This window comes from Cupressus sempervirens, chromosome 1 (assembly GCF_028749045.1).
Source record: "Cupressus sempervirens isolate cs-2001-9-10 chromosome 1, ASM2874904v1, whole genome shotgun sequence".
Taxonomy (NCBI): Eukaryota; Viridiplantae; Streptophyta; class Pinopsida; order Cupressales; family Cupressaceae; genus Cupressus; species Cupressus sempervirens.
In genome coordinates this window covers 79276873-79288803 of record NC_143118.1, presented here as the reverse complement: position 1 = coordinate 79288803, position 11931 = coordinate 79276873, and positions in this window count along the sequence as shown.

The window sequence follows — 11931 nt, the reverse complement described above, 5'->3', positions numbered from 1 at the left end:
CCAGTATAGCTAGCCCCCATGCCATCCTATGTGGCTATGACACTAGATCAAACACAATCGACCCCATCCTAGTGGGAAGCCCTTTTGGCCTTGATTTGTCACCAGGGCCTAGGCTACCAATGAACATAACAAACTCAACAAAGGGAAATCATCTCCGTACTCAAAAATTAGTCTCTCCCAGCCCAAATGATGATTTAGGATGGTCACATCCCAAAACAATTGTTAGATCCATGCTCGCCCCTCAATCGAGGTTTGATCATAATACACCTGTGACATCACCATAGCTTGGCATCAGTATACTCGACATCAAAACATTGAAATTGCTAACACATGACCAAGAACTATTAATCAAACAACTTACTAGCTCACCATGGCATGGCACTCGAATAATGTGATACACATCCTCTAAGGTAGTTAAGGCCTCTCTAATCGGTAAATGAAAAATGTTATCCTTGTTGTGCCACCGCTCAGCTAGCATAGTTAGCAATCTATGGTTTGCCCATATATGGGGCATCTATATGACCAATTGCAAACCCATAGTAGATCATCACTCAAAAGACCTACAACATGTAGCCCGACCACTTTGGGGGCTCTGATATGTAATGTCGAAAATACCTCCTATTCCCACAAAACATGCAAATTGCAGTGACATATCAAAAACATGATCATAATACAAAACCTTCACAAAAAATGCCAAAACAAATCTATGCGATACTTTTTTAAATTGTAGGTGATACAATTTGCTAAAATTTTGTTGCATGACACTTTTACTAAGGGTGTGCGATACAATTCTGTCGTACGACATTTCGCACTGGCCTAAGCAACATATGGGTATGTTCCAAGCGAAAGCTTACATAACATGAGTGTGATACAATTTTAAAAAAATTATGTCGTAAGATATTTTTCAAAGTAGTCATGCCATACTTTCAAAGTATTGCACAATATTTTGCACAAAAACCCTTCGTATGTGGAAAAAGTACATAAAAAGCTCGAAAACATGACAAAAAGAGTTCACTTACCGGTGCCCCGTACTACTCTGGTCAATTATGCAATCGGCTACACTCGAAATGGTGTCAGTGAAGAGGAATGTTTGCCAATGCCATGATGCTCTCTGGACCACCCAAAAGCTCTCACCAAATCACAAAAGACAAAAATACACTTGGGCCCCTTTTATAGCTTCTGACCCTATTTTGACCTAATTTTTAAACCTCTCAAAATTGTGCAAAAATTGCACCCCCAGCTAATTTTGACATCTTGGATCCATTTTCGGGATCAAAATCAAAACCTGAGTTCATCTTGATGGTCAAAATTGCATTCTAAAATTTCACCTTCTTCTAAGCAGTTAGTCGAGCTTCTAAGGTCCAATTTTCAAATCATTTGCTGGGGCATCTTCATTTCTTCATGTCTTCATCATTTTTATGCTTGCTATATACTCACATTCACCTTTTCATGTCTAAATCACTTTTCTACTTAGTTTGACCTGATTTTTATGCTTTATCATTTGTGGTCAACTCTGGTCAAACTAGGGCATTCTATTATCTTCTTATAGTCACTCTTTCATTCTAATCTCTTATCTGTCATATTGGACATTTCTATGTCTCAACTTATTCATATCTAGCTCATTTCTACATCTCCTTTTCCTCATTTTGATTTCAATCCTGAGCGGGCATAAATACTCTATTATCACTTGCTATAGCTATCTATTTCTTAGGAGCATTTGAGTGATCTTTTCATTTGCTCTCGATCTATCTGCTTCGCTAGGTGTTAGCATTCTTCTTGAATTTTGACATCATCTTTTTTCTAATGTTCAATACTACTGCTGTCAGGCTGTACATTCAGGATTTGCTATCTCTTTCTACATTTTGTTCTTCAAAATCAGATATCCATATCTATCACTGCCTATTTCACTTCTGTTTTCTTTGATGTAATGTGTTCCTAGATCAATCACACATTAGTCAAAGAGGGGAAAATGTAATCACTCAAAAATAGTCATGTAGACTATTAGCCCCCTTCTCAGCATTTTAGCTAAATTAATTAATCATTTACCTAAACCAAATTTCTAATAATCAATTAATTTGATTATAACCTATAGTTTGAATATGCTATCCTAAGTTCATTATTTGATTAAAAGAACATGTCCCCTTTTAATTAAATAAAAGACCCCATTCTTCTAACCCACTTAAAATGCACACATAAAGTCGTTTTTCTATTTTCTCAATTAAAAGAAAAAGCTTTTTGAGAATTTTTGTCTTATGTGACAAGTCAACTCATATACTATTAGTTGACTTGTGTGTGCACATGGATTCCCCCTCATTTTTGAATTCAACCGTTGATCATCCACCATCTTCATCTTGATCTCCACCATTTGTATGGCTTTAAAAGAGAGAGCTCTCTCCTTCCCAAGGGATCCATCTTTTGAGTATTGTTATGTTGCAGGTTCTCTAACAAGTTTCTTAGAGCTTTGAGGAGAACTTCCATTTTCTTGTCTTCATTCTCTCATTCCATCATGCTAGCACAGGATCATATGGCATTCTTATCATAGTTGCATGTTAGTGTAATTTCTTTGCAATAGCTTAAATTAGATTGTTTAATTAGCTGGTTGGTAATGCTCTCATTCATGCTTAGAATAGCTGCACTTTTCATATTCATTCTAGTGTAGTCTTCATATTTGCATTGCATCTTTGAGGAATTCGTTGAAGGAACTTGCATTCTTTCTCTTGTCTTGAAGAACCTCCAATTGCATGGTTTACTAGCAAGAAACATATTTCCAAAGGCTTAGTTGAGAACCTTCATACTTGAAACATATCTACTTGCACTCTACGGATAGGGAACTCTAAGCCAGCATCCAAGCATTCCGAACTCATGGAATCATTTGGATAGAAGGGTTTAGAGTGTGACTCTTTTAGAGTATACAAGTATCAATATCAATCAAATATTTTTGTCTTCTAAAATGAATTCTAGAAGGTGTTATAATCTCTTCCATTCCCTCAACATTTTGAGCATCAACATAAGGTTGAGTGTATTGTGTACCTTGAACCAAAGATGATGTGTCTTGGCAATAAGATGCAAAATATGGAATATCACCTACTTTATGTGTTGATGTTGTGTCTTTAACATGACATGATGGAATGTGTACATTGTTAGATCTACAAATTAGTGTCTCTTAAACATGAGAGGATGATATGACTCCAACAATGGAAGATGGTGTAGCTTCACAATTCAATTGTCTTCTTGAGTGTAACAGTCTCATTTCTTCTATTTGTCTTTCCAATTGTTCCTCTTTGTTTCTTTGTATCAGTGGTTCTTGATCCTCTTTGAAAGTCAATTCTTCATTATTGCTTTGCAATTTTCTTTGTTCACATAGTAGTTTCATTTTATCTCTTTTAATTGCCAAATCTCTCTCCTTATCTTCATTTGTTTGAGTTTTTGGTTTCTTCCTTGGCATGATGATGATTTCTACATGTCAAATTATCCAAACATCTGAAATACTTACAATGTGTAAACTAAAAATTATTCAAATACATATAAAAATTATAATTATTTGAATGAATACACAATATATATCAAAGAACTTGTCAAATTTCTAAACATTTCAAAATAATATTTCATTCAAACATACAAATTTCAATGAATTCACTATATATTAAATGACATGTCAAATTATAATCAAATTTGTATCTATATATCAACAAACAATATTTAAAATGGATTGCACTAACCTTTTCTATACAAGGAATATTCAAAAAGTCTTCAAATTGCATATCCAATGATTGAATTTGGTGTTTGCTAGCTTCAAAAAGTTGAAATAATGGTTGCTATGTTGAAACCCATGATTTTTGTCAGAATAATAGAAAGCACAACAAACCAAAAGCAAAGAATGGATGAAATGGGCCCCAAAGTTGCTTTTTGATCATTTTTGGGTGATTTCACATAGTGCATATGCACTATAGAGCATATGCACTATAAAGCACATACACACTATAGTGCATATGCACTATGTCAAAACACATAACTCTCTATCCTCCCTACTCTCTCTTTCCCTACTTTCTCTCTCCTCTTCCATCCCCTACTCTCTCTCTCTCACTCTCTCTCACTCTCCCTCTCCTACTCCCTCTCCCATTCCCTGCCCTCTCCCATCCCCTACTCTCTCTCTCTCTCATCACCTACTCTCTCTCTCTCACTCTCCCTCTCGTACTCCCTCGCCCATCACCTACTCTCTCCCATCACCTACTCTCTCTCATCCCCTACTCTCTCTCCCCTTTCCCATCCCCTACTCTCTCTCTCCCCTCTCCCATCCCCTAAACTCTCTCGCTCTCGCTCTCCCTCTCCCATCCCCTACTCTCCCTCTCTCACCCTCTCTCCTCTCCCATCTCCTACTTTTTAGATCTCTCACACACACTCCCATCATCCCTCTCTCACTGCCTACTATCTCTCTCTCTCTACCATCCTACAACTCTCTCTCACACTCTCTCCCATCCCCTACTCTTACTCTCTCTCTCCCATCCTGTTCTCTCTCTCTCTCTGCCACCTCCTACTCTCTCACACTCTCTCCCATCTCTTACTCTCTCTTACACACACTCTCATCCCCTGCTCTCTCTCTCCCTCTCCCACCACCTAGTCTCTCTCTCTCCCATCTACTACTCTCTCTCTCTCTCTCTCTCTCTCTCTCTCTCTCTCAGGCTACTATCTCTCTCCCCTCTCCCATCCCCTAAAATCTCTCTTTTACAGATACACACTCCCATCCCCCTCTCTCTCTCTCCTCTCCCATCCCATACTCTCTAGATCTCTCACACACACTCCCATCCCATCTCTCTCTCCCCCTCTCACACTCCCTCTCCCACTGCCTACTATGTCTCTCTCTCTCAAGTTCTCTCTCCCTCTCTACTCTCTCTCTCCCTCATCCCCTACTCTTACTCCCTCTCTCCCATCCCCAACTCTCTCTCACACTCTCTCCCATCCCCTACTCTCTCTCACACACTCTCCCATCCTTTCACTCTGTCTCTCCCATCCCATACTCTCTTTGCCACCCCCTACTCTCTCTCTCTCTCACTCTCTCCCATACTTTCACTCTGTCTCTCCCATATTGTACTCTCTCTCTGCCACCCCCTACTCTATCTCTCTCACTCTCTCCCATCTCATACTCTCTCTCTACCACCCCCTACTCTCTCTCACACTCTCTCCCATCCCCTACTCTCTCTCTCTTTCATAGATGCACACACTCCCATCCCCCCTCTCTCTCTTCTCTCCCATCCCCTACTCTCTAGATTTTTCACATGCACTCCAATCCCCTTCTCTCTATCTCCCTCTCCCTACTCTCTTTCACACTCTCTCCCATCCCATACTCTCTCTCTCACTCTCTCCCATCCTTTACTCTCACTCTCTCCCTCTCCCACTACCTACTCTCTATCCTCCATCCCCTACTCTCTCTCTTTCATAGACACACACACTCTTATACCCCCACTCTCTTCTCTCCCATCCCCTACTCTCTAGATCTTTCACACACACTCCCATCCCCCCATCTCTCTCCTTGTCCCTCTCCCACTCCCTCTCATACTACCTACTATCTCTCTCTCAAGTTCTCTCTCACCCTCTCTACTCTCTCTCTCCCATCCCTTACTCTCTCTCTCTCTCTCACTCTCCCATCCCCTACTCTCACTCTCTCTCTCTCCCATCCCATATGAGCTCTCTCTGCCACCACCTACTCTCTCACACTCTCACACTCTCTCCCATCCCCTACTCTATCTCTCTTACACACATTCCCATTCCCCCCCTCTCTCTCCCTCTCCCACTGCCTACTCTCTCTCCCCCATCCCCTACTCTCTCTCTCTCTCCTCTCCCATCCCCTACTCTCTCTCTTTCATAGACACACACACTCTCATCCACCCCCTATCTCTCCTCTCCCATCCTCTACTCTCTAGATTTTTCACACACACTCCCGTCCCCCCCCCTCTCTCCCTCTTGCACCACCTACTATGTCTCTCTCTCAAGTAATCTCTCTCCCTCTCTACTTTCTCTCTCCCATCCCCTATACTCTCTCTCTCTCTCTCTCTCTCTCTCTCTCTCTCTCTCTCTCTCTCTCTCTCTCTCTCTCTCTCTCTCCCCCCCCCCCATCCCATACTAGCTCTCTCTGCCACCCCCTACTCTCTCTCAAACTCTCACACTCTCTCCCATCCCCTACTTTGTCTCTCTTGCACACATTCCCATTCCCCCTCTCTCTCTCTCGCACTCCCTCTCCCACCACCTACTCTCCCATCCCCTACTCTATCTCTCTTACACACTCCCATGCCCCCTCTCTCTCCCTCCCACTCCCTCTCCCACCACCTACTATCTCTCTCTCACTCTCTCCCTCTCTACTCTCTCTCTCCCATCCCCTACTCTCACTCTCTCTCTTCCACCCCTACTCTCTTTCACACTCTCACACTCTCTCCCATCCCCTGCTCTCTCTCTTACACACACTCCCATCTCCCCTCTCTCCCTCTCCCACTCCCTCTCCCATTGCCTAGTCTGTTTCTCTCCCATCCCCTACTCTCTCTCTATCTCTCTCCCCTCTCCCATTCCCTACTCTCTCTCTTTCATACACACACTCATCGCCCCTCTCTCCTCTCCCATCCCTTACTTTGTCTCTTGCTCTCCCTCTCCCACTCCCTCTCCCACTGCCTACTCTCTCTCTCTCTCTCTCTCTCTCTCTCTCTCTCTCTCACTCACTCACTCTCTCACTCTCACTCTCTCCATCTCTACTCTCTCTCTCTACTACCCCTTACTCTCTCTCACATTTTCACAATCTCTCATATCCCCTACTCTCTCTCTCACACACACACACACACATGCATTTTCATCCTCCCTCTCTCTCCCTCTCCCACTCCCTCTCCCATTGCCTAATCTCTCTCCCATCCCCTACTCTCTCTTGAACTACTTTGTCTCCCCCCTCTCTCTTTCACACACATGCACTCCCATCCTCCTCTCTCTCGCTCTCCCTCTCCCACTCTGTCTCCCACCACCTACTCTCTCTCTCCCCTATCCCCTACTCTCAATCTCTCTCTCCCACCTTGTACTCTCTCTACCACCCCTACTCTTTCTCAAACTTCCTCTCTCTCCCACCCCCTACTTTTAATCTCTCTCCCCCATCTCGTACTCTCTCTTTGCCACCCCTACTCTCTCTCGCACTTCCTCTCTCTCCCATCCTGTACTCTCTCTACCACCCCTACTCTCTCTCACACTTCCTCTCTCTCCCATCTTGTACTCTCTCTACCACCCCTAATCTTTCTCACTTCCTCAATCCCATCCCATACTATCTCTGCCATCCCTACTCTTTCTCACTCCCTTTCTCTCCCATCCCCTACTCTCTCCCCTCTTCCATCCTCTCTCTCTCTCTCTCTCACACACACATATAACCATTCCCCCCCCCCGCTCTCTCTTGCTCTTTCTTTGCATCTTCTATGCATTATTTAGGTCTCAATAGTGCATGCACACTATAGTGTGCATGTGCCATTGAGATCAAAATTCAAATGCTTTAAATAGTCCATGCACACTATAGGGCATAGGCACTATTGAAAGCTTTACATTAAAACCAAGTCTAAGGCTTGGTTTTGCCTTGGAGATCCAACCCAAAGGTTTGGAGTTTATAAATAGGTCTGAGACGTGTTTTCCAACAAACATAAAAAAAAATGGTTGACTTTTCTTGTGTGCTCTCCTTCAAGACTCCTCCTGGTTGGGCATCAATAAGATCAGGTTACATGACATTGTAGGTCTCTGTGTTAGCTATATAACCATATAATTTATTTTTAATTTGAACTATTTCAAGCCTTTCATCTATAATTTCTTTTGAATGTATGTTCATTTTTTGTCAAAAACCACCATGTACTAATTGGGCTATAGATTTTAGCTCGTTCATCGAATTTTGCAACAACTTGGTTTTTTAGAAACTAGACTCCATTCTACACACTTTGAAAAATAATGTTTTGATTTTAGATTAGTTTTCAATTATTTCTAGGCGGAGCACACAAATATTTCATGTTTTTGGGATGTGTCTAGTTAAAAAATTCATTTTAAAAAAAATTCACATTATAAAATTACCCAAAAAATCTGGGATAAACTACATAGTGTTAAGTAACTTTTGACTAGAGCAATTAAAGAATTTCAAAAAAGAAGTTAAAATTTTAGGGAGGCCACACTTTGTACTGTGTTATTTTTTTTGGAATAAACAGTACCACTTTTTGTGGCCCCCTTTTCTGAGGACCTAAAACTAAACCATTTTGAAGAAAAACTAGTAGTTTAGAAACTAGATTCAAAGGACTACGACTTTTGTTTTTGTCATATCTTAAAATTTTGATCATAACTATATTCAAATTCTTGTTGAAGTTCAGAAATTGTTGATTTCAGGAAAAAGGTGTCCACCTATACCCCCCTTTTGGAACCACAACTTGGTGCACTTACCCTTATGTGAAGTTGAAATCTAAAACTAGTAGCAACAACAACCTGAGCACATAATAAACCAGTTGATGAGAAGAAGAACTTAATATGTATTTTAGAAAGGCTTGAAAATGTTATTAGAAAATGCAATTGGAAGGTGTAAAATCACATTTCATAATACTAGATGGAGGAGGACAATTAGTTCTCAAATTTGGCCATGTGGTTATAGAGAAAAGTTAGTAAATAATTACATGAGGAACATATGACCTGCAACCCCGCTCTAAATTTTAATGACTTCCCAAACTATATTTAAAAACATGTTTAAAAAAGAAATGAGAAGATTTTTTCTATATCCATTATGCAGAGCATGAGCCTTTCCCTTTTATTTAATCTCTTGTATTTTTTAATTTCATTGATGTCTCTCAATGAAAGTTCAATGGTCATCAACAAATGTCAGCCTTTTAATTGTCGATAGATCTTCTCTATGCATGAGATGTTTGAACTAACAAGCTAATGAAAAAAATACAAATATCTTTTTATTAAAATTGATAGAAATTTGAGTGAGTTGTGTACAATGAAATTAGGAGAAGAAAATTCAAGCAATTTCAGTGGCTAAATAGGGAAAAATCAATGAGGGTGTAAGCATTATAGCCTCCTCTTATATGTTTGAAATGAAGAATCTTGTGAAGAAACAAATAATAGATAGACAAGAAGTACCCTATATTTTCATTTCACTAGCATGACAACCTCATATCATTGTTTGTGCCTCGTCCTAAGCTTACCATCTCACATCTTTGGACCTACCCAGGGTGTAATTCAACCACTATCTATATTAGAAAAGCTTAGTTATTCTATTGGTGTTGGCCAATTCAATACTATCCCTCTAATTTATTGATGGAGCACTAAAAGAGACACTAGTAATTTGTGCATTCTCTTATATTTCTATTTGGAAAGTCTATCTGTGTCGCCAATAAGGAGAACCCAAAATATTTTGGTTCCATATTTTGCAAAACAAATATGCAGCTTGTACAAACTATATGTTGTAAAGAAAAATTATTCTTGAAAATCAAACATTGTCATTCACCAAAACATTGTTGATTTTTGATATTGTGTAACCTAAATCAAATTGAAGAACCAAAATATTACTGGCTTTTATATTTGACTAATTTCATTACATACTATAGGTAGGTTTAAATTCCAAACTAGAAAACAATGCTACTTTTCCACAAGTCCCATTTTGTTTAGGTTAAATAGCATCTCTTTAGAAATCTATAAAATTCTTATAGTAACCCATCAACCTTATCAACAAGAACAAAACTGTCCAAACTTAAGACTAAAATATCATTCTTGTAGCTTCCCATCAAATCCAAAAGCTTCCATTTGATGAAGTTGCATAAACTTACTATACCACCATTGAAAATCTATATGGAAAACATGGTCAAAAAATGTCATCTACTTCAAGAGATCTCTTGGAAAGCCTTAAATTCTTTTGCCCCAAAATTTTGAAAATTGAAAACACTAGGAATTTTAAAAAAACTTGGTTAATAGAGTGAATTGAATCTACCACATTTGTCATTAAAACTAAGTATGCACAAATTTGGGTGCTGAAAGTAGTCTATGAGAAGAATCACAAAACCAGAAAACATACCATGTTCTTTACTCTAGATTAGCGTGAACATATTGCCTCCAACATTCTTGAGCTAGCAAAAGTGTAGATTGACAACGATGTCTTCCAGATTAATGTTACCCATGGTGTAAAGTATAAGAGCTTAGTATTGCAGAAAGTCAAGGTTTAAAAAATGGGCTTTGGCTTTATAGGGAACTGGAAAAAACACTATAGTAGGACAATGGGTTCATGTTATAGCTTGTCTACTAGATAAATATGTAGTCCTTAGAGTTAGTGGCTTATCAGAATAGGCAATATCAAGAATATCATGGTAAAGAAAAATTGTTAAAAAGATGATGATTGATGTCGGATTTTTGATATAGTAGCCACAATGCTTCCAAGTCTGCAATTTCAATGCTTGTTTTAAAGAACAAATGAATTGTTGTTGCTGTAAACATTTAGGAAAAGAAACATCACTATATAGAATAAAATATAAACAAACAAAATCCTATATTAACATCAAAATGTATCTATTTGGAAAACTCACTAGACTAAGCATCATTCCCTCCTCTACAAGCAACTTAGATCTTGATCTCTCTCTCTCTCTCAATATCTATATAAGATATCAAGAGATAAGATAAGATAATAGTAAAAGGTGAAAGAGGAAGATGGCAGAAGAAAGAGTTACCATGCTTGGTTGGTTTTCAAAGGGTACGCTCAGAAAAAGGGACTAGACTTTGTAGAGATTTTCTCACCAATTGTGTGAATGACTACAATCTGGGCAATTTTGGGATTGGTAGCTATTTGGGATCTTGAGCTAAAACAACTTGATGTGAAGATGACTTTTCCACATGGTGACATCAATGAAGAATTGTACATGGAACAACCTGAAGGATTTTTTTAAAAGGGGAAGGAACATCTCTATTGTCGATCGAAGTGAAGTTTTTATGGGCTTAAGCAAGCTGCAAGGCAGTGGTACATTAAATTTGATCAATTCATGGCTGAACATAACTTCACCCAATGTGAATCAAATCTATGCATCTACTATAAAAGGCTTCCTAATGGTGAGTTTGTTATTCTTCTACTTAATGTTGATGGCATGTTAGTTGTTTGGTGCTCCTACTATTGTCTATTATCTTATTTTAAACTTCTAGTCTCATTTACCTTTTGTGATCATTTTTTAGACATTAATACTATATATATATATATATATATATATATATATATATATATATATATATGTATGTATATATATATGTATGTATATATATATGTATGTATATATATATACATATATATATACATACATATATATATATACATACATATATATATATATATATATATATATATATATGTACATGTATATATATATATATATATATATGTACATGTATATATATATATATATATGTACATGTATATATATATATGTATATGCATATATATATGTATATACATTATATATGTATATACATATACATATATATATACAGATATATACATATACATATATATATATAATATATATACATATATATATGCATATACATATATATATATATATACATATACATACATAATATATATACATATACATACATATATATACATATATATATGTACATATGTATATATATATATATATATGTATATATGTATTTATATATATGTATATATGTGTATATATATGTATATACATGTATATGCATATGTATATACATGTATATGCATATGTATATACATATGTATATACATGTGTGTATATATATACATATACATATCTATATATATATATGCATATACATAGATATATGTATATATGTATATACATATGTATATACATGTATATACATATATGTATATGTATATACATGTATATATATACATAGATATATATGTATATATGTATATGT